This window comes from Montipora foliosa, unplaced genomic scaffold, assembly GCF_036669935.1.
Source record: "Montipora foliosa isolate CH-2021 unplaced genomic scaffold, ASM3666993v2 scaffold_306, whole genome shotgun sequence".
Classification (NCBI taxonomy): Eukaryota; Metazoa; Cnidaria; class Anthozoa; order Scleractinia; family Acroporidae; genus Montipora; species Montipora foliosa.
In genome coordinates, this window is record NW_027179607.1 from 1 (window position 1) to 18849 (window position 18849).

General features: G+C 50.3%; 10 non-coding genes across 10 annotated transcripts; 7 read left to right on the plus strand and 3 right to left on the minus strand.

Annotated features, from left to right (window-relative positions):
• Positions 1–867: 867 nt before the first annotated feature.
• Positions 868–986, minus strand: LOC137987011 (5S ribosomal RNA). The gene has a single exon (XR_011120199.1). It is a non-coding gene; the product is annotated as a 5S ribosomal RNA (ribosomal RNA).
• Positions 987–1253: 267 nt separating this feature from the next.
• On the plus strand, positions 1254–1445 carry LOC137987070 (U2 spliceosomal RNA). Its single transcript, XR_011120251.1, has one exon. It is a non-coding gene; the product is annotated as a U2 spliceosomal RNA (small nuclear RNA).
• A 5639-nt stretch (positions 1446–7084) lies between these two features.
• Positions 7085–7276, plus strand: LOC137987031 (U2 spliceosomal RNA). Its single transcript, XR_011120218.1, has one exon. It is a non-coding gene; the product is annotated as a U2 spliceosomal RNA (small nuclear RNA).
• Positions 7277–7470: 194 nt separating this feature from the next.
• On the plus strand, positions 7471–7633 carry LOC137987064 (U1 spliceosomal RNA). Its single transcript, XR_011120246.1, has one exon. It is a non-coding gene; the product is annotated as a U1 spliceosomal RNA (small nuclear RNA).
• Positions 7634–8608: 975 nt separating this feature from the next.
• Positions 8609–8728, minus strand: LOC137987045 (5S ribosomal RNA). The gene has a single exon (XR_011120229.1). It is a non-coding gene; the product is annotated as a 5S ribosomal RNA (ribosomal RNA).
• A 267-nt stretch (positions 8729–8995) lies between these two features.
• LOC137987071 (U2 spliceosomal RNA) lies at positions 8996–9187 on the plus strand. Its single transcript, XR_011120252.1, has one exon. It is a non-coding gene; the product is annotated as a U2 spliceosomal RNA (small nuclear RNA).
• A 5639-nt stretch (positions 9188–14826) lies between these two features.
• LOC137987032 (U2 spliceosomal RNA) lies at positions 14827–15017 on the plus strand. The gene has a single exon (XR_011120219.1). It is a non-coding gene; the product is annotated as a U2 spliceosomal RNA (small nuclear RNA).
• Positions 15018–15211: 194 nt separating this feature from the next.
• Positions 15212–15375, plus strand: LOC137987049 (U1 spliceosomal RNA). The gene has a single exon (XR_011120231.1). It is a non-coding gene; the product is annotated as a U1 spliceosomal RNA (small nuclear RNA).
• A 975-nt stretch (positions 15376–16350) lies between these two features.
• Positions 16351–16469, minus strand: LOC137987044 (5S ribosomal RNA). The gene has a single exon (XR_011120228.1). It is a non-coding gene; the product is annotated as a 5S ribosomal RNA (ribosomal RNA).
• Positions 16470–16736: 267 nt separating this feature from the next.
• Positions 16737–16928, plus strand: LOC137987072 (U2 spliceosomal RNA). Its single transcript, XR_011120253.1, has one exon. It is a non-coding gene; the product is annotated as a U2 spliceosomal RNA (small nuclear RNA).
• Positions 16929–18849: the final 1921 nt, after the last annotated feature.

The following is an 18849-nucleotide window of genomic DNA, read 5'->3' on the forward strand; positions in this document are numbered from 1 at the left end:
TTGTATTTGTGAATTCCACTGCTGAAATTGTAGGTGAATGTTCCGTACTTGGTGCACTGCAAAACTGTGATTTTATTTCTTTCATTCTTGGCCGTAGAGAGAGCGAGAGGACGTGTTTATTTCAGCCGCATCGATTTCCATCGATAGACGAGTGAGACAAGAAAATGCCAGCGGGTCGAGCTCTTATCCTCGTGCATCGTTTCGAAAACGTAAGTGGATGTGTGTTTGTACTGCTCCATCGCGATAGATTTCTTTTGCGTTGTGTTATGTTGCGTTCTGGAGAGCCCGTTTTGCATTGAGTAACTGAGGACCCGCCAGATCAGTTGGCGTTACATTTCTGTGGCCAACACTTTGTGGTTTCTCTATGTTATCATTAATTGGATTGTTATCATAAAAAGTAAACTTTCATGGTCAGGATAGTGTCTTATCGGCCCTTTGAATACGTACTGTCCGTGTTGAGCAGGGAACAGTAAGACTTTGAAGTGCGCTACGTCACGTAAGTCACGTTTTCGCAGGATCAATGTTGTAGTGTTGTAGCCTTCGTTGTATGCATATCATCCGGGCTAGGTTAACTTCCATCTAATGCATAACAGTGCATGCATTTTTTACTTGTCGTATCCTGTTCTTTGCTCACACGAAAAGATACGTTTCATGTCATAAACGTTGGATTGATAAGATCTCGCGCGCACGCGCTCCCTTGGGAATACAAGTTCCACTTTCTCGTGTGAACTATTTTGTTTTTGTTGTATGTCTCATCTTTGACATATCGTTGGCATGTTGTGTTCAAAAAACCTGGTTTGGAATGTTCTTTCATTAAAGGAAACTGAGATTTTTTGAGATAATCAAGTGTACAGAAGGAAAAAGGGAAGCCTACAACACGGGGTATTCCCAGGCGGTCTCCCATCCAAGTACTAACCCCGCCCGACAGGGCTTAACTTCGGTGATCGGACGAGAACCGGTGTTTTCCCTGTGGTATGGTCGTAGACAAGTAATTCGCCGTGAAAATTAACTTTGTTATAAGGGAAAATAAAAACGAGGTCAGAGCAAGCACAATGTGCATTTGTCCTCTTGCCGTCAACGCAAGTGCCATGCAATGCTGGTCCTGCTGCCCACTGTACAAGGGCGATCGTTGTGTGCGCCTCGCTTTCAGGTTGGCTTTGGGCATTCCTTCCTTGGCACGGATTGTAATCGGACCACCATATCTCGTGGCCATGAGACTGGGAGCACCTTGTCCGCTGTGAGCATTTACGGGCATCGCTTCTCGGCCTTTTGGCTAAGATCAAGTGTAGTATCTGTTCTTATCAGCTTAATATCTGATACGCTGCTCATCGAGCAGCTCATATATTAAACTGATTTTTGGAACTGGGCCGTGGAAAAGAGGCTTGCCTCGTCCCGGCCACGGGTTGCCTCGGTATAGCACTACCTCCGAGCGTGGCCCACTTCCCTCTGGGGAAGAAATAATCAAGTGAAAGCAGAACAAATGACCAAGCAACCAACCTTCACATTTCTCTTCTCTTTTCTAGGTAGCATAGCAGCGAGTGGACAGCACGACACGACAGGACGAGGAGCACGTGACCCCCATTACCACATGGTATGCGCAGACAAGTTGCGTTTTTGCGGTTCCGGAGAGGTTGAAAAGGCATACTTACCTGACGCGGGTTTTTATTATCTGCCAGGTTCGTGCCTTTCCTTGTGGTACGCGTAAGTTCCGTATTGGAATTGGAGTGTGGGGACAAGCGTTTTTGGGATTTGTGGTAAGATTTTTGATTCCTGAGTTTTACTGGTGACCCTCCTGGGGACTTATGCTTGGCGTCCTGCCATAACCCAGGGTAGCCAGTCTTTCTGTTCCCTTCCTGGGAGCTTTGCTTTCCGGGGGGACTGTTTTTTCTCTTTTTCCCTTTTCATCATGCCTCTTGCGGCCTTTAAGAGGACAGTAGTCCTCGACCTTTCCGATGTTCCAACCTCTGTTCCCAGGGCGGAACTTGTTACAGCCATCAAGGGAAAGTTCACCCCCTTTGTGATTGACAGTATTCAGTTTGTTCCCGTAAAACTGGTTCAGATTACTTTCGCTGACCCAAAATGTAAAAATATTGTTGAAGGTTATGATTTTGTCACTTTAGCTGGTGCTAAGTGCAAAGTCATGTATGCTGGGCCTCGAGCTCAAAATGTTATGTTGTATCACTATCCCTTTGAGGAGAGTGATGATCGCCTCCGGCCCTACTTTTCCTCGTACGGGAAGGTGGAGACGATAAGGCACCAGCATTACCCGGGTGACCCTGCAATCTGCACTGGAGCCCGTATCATCAAAATGGTTCGTTCTGGCCGGATCCCTCGTAATCTGGACATTGCTGGATATAAATGTAAGGTGTGGTATGTGGGTCAGCCGGCCGAATGTGATATCTGTCGTGGGGAACACCTCACCAAAAACTGTGACTTGCGCGGGAAGTGCCGCAGGTGTCGGGAGCCTGGTCACATGGCCAGGGATTGCCCAACCCCCCCAATGCCTGGGGGAACCCACCATCTTCGCCTGCGACCCCCGCCCATCCGTCCGCTTCACTTGTTGTTGGTGCCACTCCCCCGGAGTCGCTGCCTCCCCTCCTGGATGTCAGTTCTGGTCCTGAGGACCTTCCCACTTCTCCTGCAAGCTCTGACCATGAGGACTCTGGGGACGAGGGGGTAACCCTTCGTCCTCCTGCCCCCACGCAACCTGGTATTTCAAGTTGGGGTTCCCACACCGACCTCAGGGACAATGAGTTATCCCCCCTGGTACTCCACCCATGGCCTCTCCTGCCACCAGTAAATGTTAAGGAGGGTGCGGCCCTCCCTAAAACGGTAATGGTGGGTCCTCGACGCGCGTGCAGGTGGCTGCCTCCCCCGCCGCTGCGTCTGATGGTTTGGCTGCGCCACAGAGTAATACAATGTTAACACTAGTAGTAACGTAGTTGGTGTAATGGACAATACTACTATAGTTAATGGAAAAGAAATGGAAATGGATAATAGTAATAATGTAGTTACTGGAAAAGAAATGACAAATAATGCTGTAGTTAATGGAAAAGAAATGGAAATGGATAATAGTAATAATGGAAAAGAAATGGATACGAATGATAATGAACTAGTTAATGAGACTGAATACAGTCAAAGTATATTTAGTGACGATGACCCTTTAACGGGCATCAATGTAACCCCTGTAAATACCCCACAGGTTCTATCTCTGTCTCCCGTAATGGTTAACGAGGTCGAGCTGACTGATTCACCAGTCACTAAGCGTGGACTTTCGGATGTTGAGGCTTCCTCTGATGATCAGGTCAAGTCTAAGAAGAAAGCGAAGAAACCTCTTCCTGGTTCTGCGGTCCCCGGCCGCTCGAAGTCTGGAAAGGGCAGGGAGTCTGGGAGGGCTGTTCATTCTGGCCTTCCCTCCTTGGCTCCCCCTGCCCCGGTTCGGAGCCGTCGCTCCTAGTTGTGCTGTCTCTCTCTTTCTTCTCAGTTATGGCTCTCTCTATCCTCTCCTTAAACACCAATGGTCTCAGGGACTCGTCCAAGCGCGCTGGTGTTCTGCACTGGTTACGTTCCTTTCCTCAGGTCCCTGACATTGTCTGCCTACAAGAGGGCCCACTGCTCTTCAGACAGTGAATGTCAGTCTGGTTTCGTTCATCTGGTTTTAATGCAGTTGCTTCTGTTGGCTCTGCACACTCTTGTGGTTGCATCATTTTATTCCGCCCCACGGTCACCCTTACGAGCTCTTGGTGTGACACCGCTGGGCGTGTTGTTTTTTGCCACTTTACCCATTCTGGGCACCCGTTTCGTATCTGCTGTCTCTACGCCCCCAATCGCAACCCAGCCCGTGACGACTTCCTGGACGACGTCTCGTCTTGGGTTGATCCCACCTATCCGACCTTCCTTGCCGGGGACTTTAACACTGTGTTCGACCGCGCCCTCGATCGTCGGGGCTCCAATGTCTCTGACACTTCCCGCGAAAGTACTGCTACCTTAAAACGTCTTTTTGACTCCTGCTGTTGTCTGGACATTTGGAGGCACCTGCATCCTTCCGATTCTGCCTTCTCTTGGACTCGCTCAGACGGCCTTATGGCCTCCCGTATTGATCTCATTGGTGCCCCGTACTCCTGTTACCATCAGTCTTGACTTGCGATATTATTCCTTGTCCGTTTTCGGATCACTGTGGTGTGGTGCTTTCTTGTAGTGTCCCAGACATTGCTGCTCCTGGGACAGTTTCTGGAAGCTCAACATTTCTGTCCTCAATGATGAGGACTATATCCAGCATATCACTAATTTTTGGTCCGTTTGGAGGCAGTCCATGCTGTCCTTCCCGTCACTAGCTAAGTGGTGGGATAAGGGCAAGAGCCAAATCAAAGGCCTCACAATTAAATATTGCGCTGAGCGCTCGAAAGAAAACATCGCAGTGTCGAGACCTCCTTGGCCGACTAGCTGGGCATCTTAAGAACCGTGTTGATGCCGGTTTCACCTCCTGTGTTGAGCCGTACCATTCTACCCTGTCTGCCCTTGCTGCCCTAGACCTCGAGGCAGCTCGGGGAGCCCAAGTCCGTGCTCGGGCCAATGGGTTGAGGAAGGTGAAACCTCCTCGGCCTTTTTCTTCCGTCTGGAAAAGAAGCGTGCCGCCGACCGACTTATTTCAGCACTTCGATGCGATGATGGCACAGTGGTCTCGAGTTCAAAGGACCTATGCCAGGCTTTTGCTTCCTTTTATTCTAACTTGTTTAGTGCCGAGCCTACTGACGGGGACGTGGCTCTTTCCCTGCTCGACGCCCTCACCTCCACCTTGTCCGCCGACCAGGCTCAACAGTGTGATGGTCCTCTCCAGTCGGAGGAGTGTTATACTGCTTTATGTGGGATGGCTCGAGGCAAGACCCCGGGCTTGGATGGCCTCCCTATGGAGTTTTATGTCAAATTCTGGCCGGTGCTCGGACAGGACCTCGTGCTCGTCCTGAACTCATGTTATGAGGCTGGCACTCTCAGCCTCTCTCAGCGTCGAGGCATCATTTCTCTCATCTTTAAGACGGGTGACCGGCTGAACCCTCGTAACTGGCGGCCAATTTCCCTCCTTAGTGTGGACTACAAGCTCGCTGCCCGCGTCATCGCTGGGCGTCTCCTGAAGGTTATTCATGCCGTGGTGGCTGAGGATCAAACCTGTGGTGTCCCCGGTCGTTATATTGGTGAGAACGTCGCTTATCTCCGAGACATGGTCCATTACGCCACGCAATCCGGGTCTCCTTGTGCCATCCTCTCGCTCGACCAAGAAAAAGCGTTTGATCGCGTTGATTGGTCCTTTCTGCATGCCACCCTCTGCAGAATGGGTTTCCAAACCTCCTTTCTGCGCTGGATCCGCCTTTTCTATAATGCTGTTCAGAGTGCTGTCATTGTTAACGGTCATGTCTCAAACTTTTTCAGTCTCACACGGGGGGTGCGTCAAGGCTGCCCCCTCGCACCTTTGCTGTATGTTATGGTCGCTGAGGTCTTGGCCGCCAATATTCGAGCAAATCCCGCCATTACTGGACCTTTGCTGCCTGGACTGCCCTCACCGCTCTCTCCAATTTCCCAGTACGCGGATGACACATCGCTCATCTTGTCCTCCGATGCCTCCATTAGGGCTGTTTTTGACACCTACACAAGGTATGAGCTTGGTTCTGGATCCAAGCTCAACCTGACAAAGTCTCGCGGCTTGTGGCTGGGGTCTTGGGCTGGCCGAACTGACCCCCCTGTCCCTCTCGACTGGACATCTTCTAAGCTTAAAATCCTCGGAGTCTTCATTGGCCCGCATGACATTGATGAACTAATTGGCGGCCTCGGATAGAGGCTGTGGAACGCGTCCTCTCCTCCTGGCGTCAGCGCTCCTTGTCTTTTCATGGCAAGGCTTTGGTCATCAATTGCCTGGCCCTCGCCAGGGTTTGGTATGTGGCATCCCTGGTCCACATGCCCCCCTGGGTACTTAAAGAACTTAACTCCCTTGTTTTCTCATTCTTCTGGAAAACCAAGCGGGAGCTCGTTGCACGTGCTGTGGTCGTTCAGCCCACATCGCTGGGAGGTTTCTCGGTGGTGGACATTAAGCTCAAGGTTTGGTCGCTTCTGGGTCAGTGGGTCAAACGGTCTACTTTGTCCTCGTCAAGCTGGTCCTCCTTTGTGTCGTACTGGTTTCAATCGTGTTTTGCTGCCTCCTCTCTTGATGTTTTCTCCCGTCCCGCTGCCTTCGACAGGTCCCTGTTACCGCCATTTTACTCCTCTTTGCTTTTGGCCTGGGAGTCGCTTGGTGGCTCTTTTTCCCCCTCCCGGGGAACTTTGGTTTTCGCATCCTCTGACCCTCACGTTGTCGCCTCCGTGGCTTTTTTTCTCTGCCAAAGTCGGTTACCAGTTTCTTTTATCCTGTTCCTCTGTCACACCGCACTGTGTAGTTAAGTTCTTTCCCTCCTTTGGGGACCTTTACTGGTATGATACGTGGCGCCAGTTCCACTTCTTTGATTTTGACCGCTTTGTTGTTGATTTCTCCTGGAAGGTAGCTCATGGTGTGATTTACACTGCTGAGCGTCTTCTCTCTTTTGGTTTATCTGTCTCCTCCGCTTGTTTTTGTGGTCCTGTCGTCGAGTCACTGTCGCATTTGCTCTTTGTGTGTCCCCTTGCTCAAAGTGTTGTTGGTTGGCTACAGTCCCTCCTTTTTCATTTCTCGCCTATGTGTCCTGTGCTTGAGCGTCGCCATTTACTTTTTGGTTTCAATTCCACTGAGCTTCACGCAGTGCCCAAAGTCTTCAGTTACCTGTTGTGTGCCTGTAAGTTTCACATCTGGCTGGCCCGCAATGACTACCGCTTTCGTTCTGTCAACCTGGGGCCCTCGCCGTCATTGAGGGAGCAAAGGCCCGTGTCAAGTTCCACCTCCCCTTGCTCTTCAAGCGTTTTTCAACCCGGAGACGTCGACGTTATTTTGCCCGCCAGTGGGGGGCGGATGGAGTCATCGCCTCTATGTTTCCAACAAGCTCGTTTTTCGCTTCGGGCCACCTGCTTAATTCACCCTCTGTACCACCTGATTTGCTTAGTTTTATTTCGCCTCTGTCGCCTAATACTGGTGACCAATGCCTCAGGCGTTGGATGAGTCTGTCGACTGGTGACCTTTGGTCTGCCATTCACCCGCTGCTCATCGAGCAGCTCATATATTAAACTGATATTTGGACATGGGCCGTGGAAAAGAGGCTTGCCTCGTCCCGGCCACGGGTTGCCTCGGTATAGCACTACCTCCGAGCGTGGCCCACTTCCCTCTGGGGAAGAAATAATCAAGTGAAAGCAGAACAAATGACCAAGCAACCAACCTTCACATTCTCTTCTCTTTTCTAGGTAGCATAGCAGCGAGTGGACAGCACGACACGACAGGACGAGGAGCACGTGACCCCCATTACCACATGGTATGCGCAGACAAGTTGCGTTTTGCGGTTCCGGAGAGGTTGAAAAGGCATACTTACCTGACGCGGGAGGCACTGTGATCAGGGAGGCAGTCCTCTCAAGGTGAGGCTCTTTCATTGCACTTCGATTGGGTTGACCCTTGCGATTACCCCAAATGTGGGTAACTCGAGCGTATAATTTCTGGTAGTGGGACCTGCGTTCGCGCTAGTCCCCGCACCAAACCCCGGTGGCAAAGTTGGCTAATGGGAAGGTTTGTTGGTAACGTTTCAGGCAGGGCAGGGAAGGAGATGCGGTGGCGGTGTAAGGACTAAGGAAGGTGAGTTGTATTTGTGAATTCCACTGCTGAAATTGTAGGTGAATGTTCCGTACTTGGTGCACTGCAAAACTGTGATTTTATTTCTTTCATTCTTGGCCGTAGAGAGAGCGAGAGGACGTGTTTATTTCAGCCGCATCGATTTCCATCGATAGACGAGTGAGACAAGAAAATGCCAGCGGGTCGAGCTCTTATCCTCGTGCATCGTTTCGAAAACGTAAGTGGATGTGTGTTTGTACTGCTCCATCGCGATAGATTTCTTTTGCGTTGTGTTATGTTGCGTTCTGGAGAGCCCGTTTTGCATTGAGTAACTGAGGACCCGCCAGATCAGTTGGCGTTACATTTCTGTGGCCAACACTTTGTGGTTTCTCTATGTTATCAGTTAATTGGATTGTTATCATAAAAAGTAAATCTTTCATGGTCAGGATAGTGTCTTATCGGCCCTTTGAATACGTACTGTCCGTGTTGAGCAGGGAACAGTAAGACTTTGAAGTGCGCTACGTCACGTAAGTCACGTTTTCGCAGGATCAATGTTGTAGTGTTGTAGCCTTCGTTGTGTGCATATCATCCGGGCTAGGTTAACTTCCATCTAATGCATAACAGTGCATGCATTTTTTACTTGTCGTATCCTGTTCTTTGCTCACACGAAAAGATACGTTTCATGTCATAAACGTTGGATTGATAAGATCTCGCGCGCACGCGCTCCCTTGGGAATACAAGTTCCACTTTCTCGTGTGAACTATTTTGTTTTTGTTGTATGTCTCATCTTTGACATATCGTTGGCATGTTGTGTTCAAAAACCTGGTTTGGAATGTTCTTTCATTAAAGGAAACTGAGATTTTTTGAGATAATCAAGTGTACAGAAGGAAAAAGGGAAGCCTACAACACGGGGTATTCCCAGGCGGTCTCCCATCCAAGTACTAACCCCGCCCGACAGGGCTTAACTTCGGTGATCGGACGAGAACCGGTGTTTTTCCCTGTGGTATGGTCGTAGACAAGTAATTCGCCGTGAAAATTAACTTTGTTATAAGGGAAAATAAAAACGAGGTCAGAGCAAGCACAATGTGCATTTGTCCTCTTGCCGTCAACGCAAGTGCCATGCAATGCTGGTCCTGCTGCCCACTGTACAAGGGCGATCGTTGTGTGCGCCTCGCTTTCAGGTTGGCTTTGGGCATTCCTTCCTTGGCACGGATTGTAATCGGACCACCATATCTCGTGGCCATGAGACTGGGAGCACCTTGTCCGCTGTGAGCATTTACGGGCATCGCTTCTCGGCCTTTTGGCTAAGATCAAGTGTAGTATCTGTTCTTATCAGCTTAATATCTGATACGCTGCTCATCGAGCAGCTCATATATTAAACTGATTTTTGGAACTGGGCCGTGGAAAAGAGGCTTGCCTCGTCCCGGCCACGGGTTGCCTCGGTATAGCACTACCTCCGAGCGTGGCCCACTTCCCTCTGGGGAAGAAATAATCAAGTGAAAGCAGAACAAATGACCAAGCAACCAACCTTCACATTTCTCTTCTCTTTTCTAGGTAGCATAGCAGCGAGTGGACAGCACGACACGACAGGACGAGGAGCACGTGACCCCCATTACCACATGGTATGCGCAGACAAGTTGCGTTTTTGCGGTTCCGGAGAGGTTGAAAAGGCATACTTACCTGACGCGGGTTTTTATTATCTGCCAGGTTCGTGCCTTTCCTTGTGGTACGCGTAAGTTCCGTATTGGAATTGGAGTGTGGGGACAAGCGTTTTTGGGATTTGTGGTAAGATTTTTGATTCCTGAGTTTTACTGGTGACCCTCCTGGGGACTTATGCTTGGCGTCCTGCCATAACCCAGGGTAGCCAGTCTTTCTGTTCCCTTCCTGGGAGCTTTGCTTTCCGGGGGGACTGTTTTTTCTCTTTTTCCCTTTTCATCATGCCTCTTGCGGCCTTTAAGAGGACAGTAGTCCTCGACCTTTCCGATGTTCCAACCTCTGTTCCCAGGGCGGAACTTGTTACAGCCATCAAGGGAAAGTTCACCCCCTTTGTGATTGACAGTATTCAGTTTGTTCCCGTAAAACTGGTTCAGATTACTTTCGCTGACCCAAAATGTAAAAATATTGTTGAAGGTTATGATTTTGTCACTTTAGCTGGTGCTAAGTGCAAAGTCATGTATGCTGGGCCTCGAGCTCAAAATGTTATGTTGTATCACTATCCCTTTGAGGAGAGTGATGATCGCCTCCGGCCCTACTTTTCCTCGTACGGGAAGGTGGAGACGATAAGGCACCAGCATTACCCGGGTGACCCTGCAATCTGCACTGGAGCCCGTATCATCAAAATGGTTCGTTCTGGCCGGATCCCTCGTAATCTGGACATTGCTGGATATAAATGTAAGGTGTGGTATGTGGGTCAGCCGGCCGAATGTGATATCTGTCGTGGGGAACACCTCACCAAAAACTGTGACTTGCGCGGGAAGTGCCGCAGGTGTCGGGAGCCTGGTCACATGGCCAGGGATTGCCCAACCCCCCCAATGCCTGGGGGAACCCACCATCTTCGCCTGCGACCCCCGCCCATCCGTCCGCTTCACTTGTTGTTGGTGCCACTCCCCCGGAGTCGCTGCCTCCCCTCCTGGATGTCAGTTCTGGTCCTGAGGACCTTCCCACTTCTCCTGCAAGCTCTGACCATGAGGACTCTGGGGACGAGGGGGTAACCCTTCGTCCTCCTGCCCCCACGCAACCTGGTATTTCAAGTTGGGGTTCCCACACCGACCTCAGGGACAATGAGTTATCCCCCCTGGTACTCCACCCATGGCCTCTCCTGCCACCAGTAAATGTTAAGGAGGGTGCGGCCCTCCCTAAAACGGTAATGGTGGGTCCTCGACGCGCGTGCAGGTGGCTGCCTCCCCCGCCGCTGCGTCTGATGGTTTGGCTGCGCCACAGAGTAATACAATGTTAACACTAGTAGTAACGTAGTTGGTGTAATGGACAATACTACTATAGTTAATGGAAAAGAAATGGAAATGGATAATAGTAATAATGTAGTTACTGGAAAAGAAATGACAAATAATGCTGTAGTTAATGGAAAAGAAATGGAAATGGATAATAGTAATAATGGAAAAGAAATGGATACGAATGATAATGAACTAGTTAATGAGACTGAATACAGTCAAAGTATATTTAGTGACGATGACCCTTTAACGGGCATCAATGTAACCCCTGTAAATACCCCACAGGTTCTATCTCTGTCTCCCGTAATGGTTAACGAGGTCGAGCTGACTGATTCACCAGTCACTAAGCGTGGACTTTCGGATGTTGAGGCTTCCTCTGATGATCAGGTCAAGTCTAAGAAGAAAGCGAAGAAACCTCTTCCTGGTTCTGCGGTCCCCGGCCGCTCGAAGTCTGGAAAGGGCAGGGAGTCTGGGAGGGCTGTTCATTCTGGCCTTCCCTCCTTGGCTCCCCCTGCCCCGGTTCGGAGCCGTCGCTCCTAGTTGTGCTGTCTCTCTCTTTCTTCTCAGTTATGGCTCTCTCTATCCTCTCCTTAAACACCAATGGTCTCAGGGACTCGTCCAAGCGCGCTGGTGTTCTGCACTGGTTACGTTCCTTTCCTCAGGTCCCTGACATTGTCTGCCTACAAGAGGGCCCACTGCTCTTCAGACAGTGAATGTCAGTCTGGTTTCGTTCATCTGGTTTTAATGCAGTTGCTTCTGTTGGCTCTGCACACTCTTGTGGTTGCATCATTTTATTCCGCCCCACGGTCACCCTTACGAGCTCTTGGTGTGACACCGCTGGGCGTGTTGTTTTTTGCCACTTTACCCATTCTGGGCACCCGTTTCGTATCTGCTGTCTCTACGCCCCCAATCGCAACCCAGCCCGTGACGACTTCCTGGACGACGTCTCGTCTTGGGTTGATCCCACCTATCCGACCTTCCTTGCCGGGGACTTTAACACTGTGTTCGACCGCGCCCTCGATCGTCGGGGCTCCAATGTCTCTGACACTTCCCGCGAAAGTACTGCTACCTTAAAACGTCTTTTTGACTCCTGCTGTTGTCTGGACATTTGGAGGCACCTGCATCCTTCCGATTCTGCCTTCTCTTGGACTCGCTCAGACGGCCTTATGGCCTCCCGTATTGATCTCATTGGTGCCCCGTACTCCTGTTACCATCAGTCTTGACTTGCGATATTATTCCTTGTCCGTTTTCGGATCACTGTGGTGTGGTGCTTTCTTGTAGTGTCCCAGACATTGCTGCTCCTGGGACAGTTTCTGGAAGCTCAACATTTCTGTCCTCAATGATGAGGACTATATCCAGCATATCACTAATTTTTGGTCCGTTTGGAGGCAGTCCATGCTGTCCTTCCCGTCACTAGCTAAGTGGTGGGATAAGGGCAAGAGCCAAATCAAAGGCCTCACAATTAAATATTGCGCTGAGCGCTCGAAAGAAAACATCGCAGTGTCGAGACCTCCTTGGCCGACTAGCTGGGCATCTTAAGAACCGTGTTGATGCCGGTTTCACCTCCTGTGTTGAGCCGTACCATTCTACCCTGTCTGCCCTTGCTGCCCTAGACCTCGAGGCAGCTCGGGGAGCCCAAGTCCGTGCTCGGGCCAATGGGTTGAGGAAGGTGAAACCTCCTCGGCCTTTTTCTTCCGTCTGGAAAAGAAGCGTGCCGCCGACCGACTTATTTCAGCACTTCGATGCGATGATGGCACAGTGGTCTCGAGTTCAAAGGACCTATGCCAGGCTTTTGCTTCCTTTTATTCTAACTTGTTTAGTGCCGAGCCTACTGACGGGGACGTGGCTCTTTCCCTGCTCGACGCCCTCACCTCCACCTTGTCCGCCGACCAGGCTCAACAGTGTGATGGTCCTCTCCAGTCGGAGGAGTGTTATACTGCTTTATGTGGGATGGCTCGAGGCAAGACCCCGGGCTTGGATGGCCTCCCTATGGAGTTTTATGTCAAATTCTGGCCGGTGCTCGGACAGGACCTCGTGCTCGTCCTGAACTCATGTTATGAGGCTGGCACTCTCAGCCTCTCTCAGCGTCGAGGCATCATTTCTCTCATCTTTAAGACGGGTGACCGGCTGAACCCTCGTAACTGGCGGCCAATTTCCCTCCTTAGTGTGGACTACAAGCTCGCTGCCCGCGTCATCGCTGGGCGTCTCCTGAAGGTTATTCATGCCGTGGTGGCTGAGGATCAAACCTGTGGTGTCCCCGGTCGTTATATTGGTGAGAACGTCGCTTATCTCCGAGACATGGTCCATTACGCCACGCAATCCGGGTCTCCTTGTGCCATCCTCTCGCTCGACCAAGAAAAAGCGTTTGATCGCGTTGATTGGTCCTTTCTGCATGCCACCCTCTGCAGAATGGGTTTCCAAACCTCCTTTCTGCGCTGGATCCGCCTTTTCTATAATGCTGTTCAGAGTGCTGTCATTGTTAACGGTCATGTCTCAAACTTTTTCAGTCTCACACGGGGGGTGCGTCAAGGCTGCCCCCTCGCACCTTTGCTGTATGTTATGGTCGCTGAGGTCTTGGCCGCCAATATTCGAGCAAATCCCGCCATTACTGGACCTTTGCTGCCTGGACTGCCCTCACCGCTCTCTCCAATTTCCCAGTACGCGGATGACACATCGCTCATCTTGTCCTCCGATGCCTCCATTAGGGCTGTTTTTGACACCTACACAAGGTATGAGCTTGGTTCTGGATCCAAGCTCAACCTGACAAAGTCTCGCGGCTTGTGGCTGGGGTCTTGGGCTGGCCGAACTGACCCCCCTGTCCCTCTCGACTGGACATCTTCTAAGCTTAAAATCCTCGGAGTCTTCATTGGCCCGCATGACATTGATGAACTAATTGGCGGCCTCGGATAGAGGCTGTGGAACGCGTCCTCTCCTCCTGGCGTCAGCGCTCCTTGTCTTTTCATGGCAAGGCTTTGGTCATCAATTGCCTGGCCCTCGCCAGGGTTTGGTATGTGGCATCCCTGGTCCACATGCCCCCCTGGGTACTTAAAGAACTTAACTCCCTTGTTTTCTCATTCTTCTGGAAAACCAAGCGGGAGCTCGTTGCACGTGCTGTGGTCGTTCAGCCCACATCGCTGGGAGGTTTCTCGGTGGTGGACATTAAGCTCAAGGTTTGGTCGCTTCTGGGTCAGTGGGTCAAACGGTCTACTTTGTCCTCGTCAAGCTGGTCCTCCTTTGTGTCGTACTGGTTTCAATCGTGTTTTGCTGCCTCCTCTCTTGATGTTTTCTCCCGTCCCGCTGCCTTCGACAGGTCCCTGTTACCGCCATTTTACTCCTCTTTGCTTTTGGCCTGGGAGTCGCTTGGTGGCTCTTTTTCCCCCTCCCGGGGAACTTTGGTTTTCGCATCCTCTGACCCTCACGTTGTCGCCTCCGTGGCTTTTTTTCTCTGCCAAAGTCGGTTACCAGTTTCTTTTATCCTGTTCCTCTGTCACACCGCACTGTGTAGTTAAGTTCTTTCCCTCCTTTGGGGACCTTTACTGGTATGATACGTGGCGCCAGTTCCACTTCTTTGATTTTGACCGCTTTGTTGTTGATTTCTCCTGGAAGGTAGCTCATGGTGTGATTTACACTGCTGAGCGTCTTCTCTCTTTTGGTTTATCTGTCTCCTCCGCTTGTTTTTGTGGTCCTGTCGTCGAGTCACTGTCGCATTTGCTCTTTGTGTGTCCCCTTGCTCAAAGTGTTGTTGGTTGGCTACAGTCCCTCCTTTTTCATTTCTCGCCTATGTGTCCTGTGCTTGAGCGTCGCCATTTACTTTTTGGTTTCAATTCCACTGAGCTTCACGCAGTGCCCAAAGTCTTCAGTTACCTGTTGTGTGCCTGTAAGTTTCACATCTGGCTGGCCCGCAATGACTACCGCTTTCGTTCTGTCAACCTGGGGCCCTCGCCGTCATTGAGGGAGCAAAGGCCCGTGTCAAGTTCCACCTCCCCTTGCTCTTCAAGCGTTTTTCAACCCGGAGACGTCGACGTTATTTTGCCCGCCAGTGGGGGGCGGATGGAGTCATCGCCTCTATGTTTCCAACAAGCTCGTTTTTCGCTTCGGGCCACCTGCTTAATTCACCCTCTGTACCACCTGATTTGCTTAGTTTTATTTCGCCTCTGTCGCCTAATACTGGTGACCAATGCCTCAGGCGTTGGATGAGTCTGTCGACTGGTGACCTTTGGTCTGCCATTCACCGCTGCTCATCGAGCAGCTCATATATTAAACTGATTTTTGGAACTGGGCCGTGGAAAAGAGGCTTGCCTCGTCCCGGCCACGGTTTGCCTCGGTATAGCACTACCTCCGAGCGTGGCCCACTTCCCTCTGGGGAAGAAATAATCAAGTGAAAGCAGAACAAATGACCAAGCAACCAACCTTCACATTCTCTTCTCTTTTCTAGGTAGCATAGCAGCGAGTGGACAGCACGACACGACAGGACGAGGAGCACGTGACCCCCATTACCACATGGTATGCGCAGACAAGTTGCGTTTTGCGGTTCCGGAGAGGTTGAAAAGGCATACTTACCTGACGCGGGAGGCACTGTGATCAGGGAGGCAGTCCTCTCAAGGTGAGGCTCTTTCATTGCACTTCGATTGGGTTGACCCTTGCGATTACCCCAAATGTGGGTAACTCGAGCGTATAATTTCTGGTAGTGGGGACCTGCGTTCGCGCTAGTCCCCGCACCAAACCCCGGTGGCAAAGTTGGCTAATGGGAAGGTTTGTTGGTAACGTTTCAGGCAGGGCAGGGAAGGAGATGCGGTGGCGGTGTAAGGACTAAGGAAGGTGAGTTGTATTTGTGAATTCCACTGCTGAAATTGTAGGTGAATGTTCCGTACTTGGTGCACTGCAAAACTGTGATTTTATTTCTTTCATTCTTGGCCGTAGAGAGAGCGAGAGGACGTGTTTATTCAGCCGCATCGATTTCCATCGATAGACGAGTGAGACAAGAAAATGCCAGCGGGTCGAGCTCTTATCCTCGTGCATCGTTTCGAAAACGTAAGTGGATGTGTGTTTGTACTGCTCCATCGCGATAGATTTCTTTTGCGTTGTGTTATGTTGCGTTCTGGAGAGCCCGTTTTGCATTGAGTAACTGAGGACCCGCCAGATCAGTTGGCGTTACATTTCTGTGGCCAACACTTTGTGGTTTCTCTATGTTATCAGTTAATTGGATTGTTATCATAAAAAGTAAATCTTTCATGGTCAGGATAGTGTCTTATCGGCCCTTTGAATACGTACTGTCCGTGTTGAGCAGGGAACAGTAAGACTTTGAAGTGCGCTACGTCACGTAAGTCACGTTTTCGCAGGATCAATGTTGTAGTGTTGTAGCCTTCGTTGTATGCATATCATCCGGGCTAGGTTAACTTCCATCTAATGCATAACAGTGCATGCATTTTTTACTTGTCGTATCCTGTTCTTTGCTCACACGAAAAGATACGTTTCATGTCATAAACGTTGGATTGATAAGATCTCGCGCGCACGCGCTCCCTTGGGAATACAAGTTCCACTTTCTCGTGTGAACTATTTTGTTTTTGTTGTATGTCTCATCTTTGACATATCGTTGGCATGTTGTGTTCAAAAAACCTGGTTTGGAATGTTCTTTCATTAAAGGAAACTGAGATTTTTTGAGATAATCAAGTGTACAGAAGGAAAAAGGGAAGCCTACAACACGGGGTATTCCCAGGCGGTCTCCCATCCAAGTACTAACCCCGCCCGACAGGGCTTAACTTCGGTGATCGGACGAGAACCGGTGTTTTCCCTGTGGTATGGTCGTAGACAAGTAATTCGCCGTGAAAATTAACTTTGTTATAAGGGAAAATAAAAACGAGGTCAGAGCAAGCACAATGTGCATTTGTCCTCTTGCCGTCAACGCAAGTGCCATGCAATGCTGGTCCTGCTGCCCACTGTACAAGGGCGATCGTTGTGTGCGCCTCGCTTTCAGGTTGGCTTTGGGCATTCCTTCCTTGGCACGGATTGTAATCGGACCACCATATCTCGTGGCCATGAGACTGGGAGCACCTTGTCCGCTGTGAGCATTTACGGGCATCGCTTCTCGGCCTTTTGGCTAAGATCAAGTGTAGTATCTGTTCTTATCAGCTTAATATCTGATACGCTGCTCATCGAGCAGCTCATATATTAAACTGATTTTTGGAACTGGGCCGTGGAAAAGAGGCTTGCCTCGTCCCGGCCACGGGTTGCCTCGGTATAGCACTACCTCCGAGCGTGGCCCACTTCCCTCTGGGGAAGAAATAATCAAGTGAAAGCAGAACAAATGACCAAGCAACCAACCTTCACATTTCTCTTCTCTTTTCTAGGTAGCATAGCAGCGAGTGGACAGCACGACACGACAGGACGAGGAGCACGTGACCCCCATTACCACATGGTATGCGCAGACAAGTTGCGTTTTTGCGGTTCCGGAGAGGTTGAAAAGGCATACTTACCTGACGCGGGTTTTTATTATCTGCCAGGTTCGTGCCTTTCCTTGTGGTACGCGTAAGTTCCGTATTGGAATTGGAGTGTGGGGACAAGCGTTTTTGGGATTTGTGGTAAGATTTTTGATTCCTGAGTTTTACTGGTGACCCTCCTGGGGACTTATGCTTGGCGTCCTGCCATAACCCAGGGTAGCCAGTCTTTCTGTTCCCTTCCTGGGAGCTTTGCTTTCCGGGGGGACTGTTTTTTCTCTTTTTCCCTTTTCATCATGCCTCTTGCGGCCTTTAAGAGGACAGTAGTCCTCGACCTTTCCGATGTTCCAACCTCTGTTCCCAGGGCGGAACTTGTTACAGCCATCAAGGGAAAGTTCACCCCCTTTGTGATTGACAGTATTCAGTTTGTTCCCGTAAAACTGGTTCAGATTACTTTCGCTGACCCAAAATGTAAAAATATTGTTGAAGGTTATGATTTTGTCACTTTAGCTGGTGCTAAGTGCAAAGTCATGTATGCTGGGCCTCGAGCTCAAAATGTTATGTTGTATCACTATCCCTTTGAGGAGAGTGATGATCGCCTCCGGCCCTACTTTTCCTCGTACGGGAAGGTGGAGACGATAAGGCACCAGCATTACCCGGGTGACCCTGCAATCTGCACTGGAGCCCGTATCATCAAAATGGTTCGTTCTGGCCGGATCCCTCGTAATCTGGACATTGCTGGATATAAATGTAAGGTGTGGTATGTGGGTCAGCCGGCCGAATGTGATATCTGTCGTGGGGAACACCTCACCAAAAACTGTGACTTGCGCGGGAAGTGCCGCAGGTGTCGGGAGCCTGGTCACATGGCCAGGGATTGCCCAACCCCCCCAATGCCTGGGGGAACCCACCATCTTCGCCTGCGACCCCCGCCCATCCGTCCGCTTCACTTGTTGTTGGTGCCACTCCCCCGGAGTCGCTGCCTCCCCTCCTGGATGTCAGTTCTGGTCCTGAGGACCTTCCCACTTCTCCTGCAAGCTCTGACCATGAGGACTCTGGGGACGAGGGGGTAACCCTTCGTCCTCCTGCCCCCACGCAACCTGGTATTTCAAGTTGGGGTTCCCACACCGACCTCAGGGACAATGAGTTATCCCCCCTGGTACTCCACCCATGGCCTCTCCTGCCACCAGTAAATGTTAAGGAGGGTGCGGCCCTCCCTAAAACGGTAATGGTGGGTCCTCGACGCGCGTGCAGGTGGCTGCCTCCCCCGCCGCTGCGTCTGATGGTTTGGCTGCGCCACAGAGTAATACAATGTTAACACTAGTAGTAACGTAGTTGGTGTAATGGACAATACTACTATAGTTAATGGAAAAGAAATGGAAATGGATAATAGTAATAATGTAGTTACTGGAAAAGAAATGACAAATAATGCTGTAGTTAATGGAAAAGAAATGGAAATGGATAATAGTAATAATGGAAAAGAAATGGATACGAATGATAATGAACTAGTTAATGAGACTGAATACAGTCAAAGTATATTTAGTGACGATGACCCTTTAACGGGCATCAATGTAACCCCTGTAAATACCCCACAGGTTCTATCTCTGTCTCCCGTAATGGTTAACGAGGTCGAGCTGACTGATTCACCAGTCACTAAGCGTGGACTTTCGGATGTTGAGGCTTCCTCTGATGATCAGGTCAAGTCTAAGAAGAAAGCGAAGAAACCTCTTCCTGGTTCTGCGGTCCCCGGCCGCTCGAA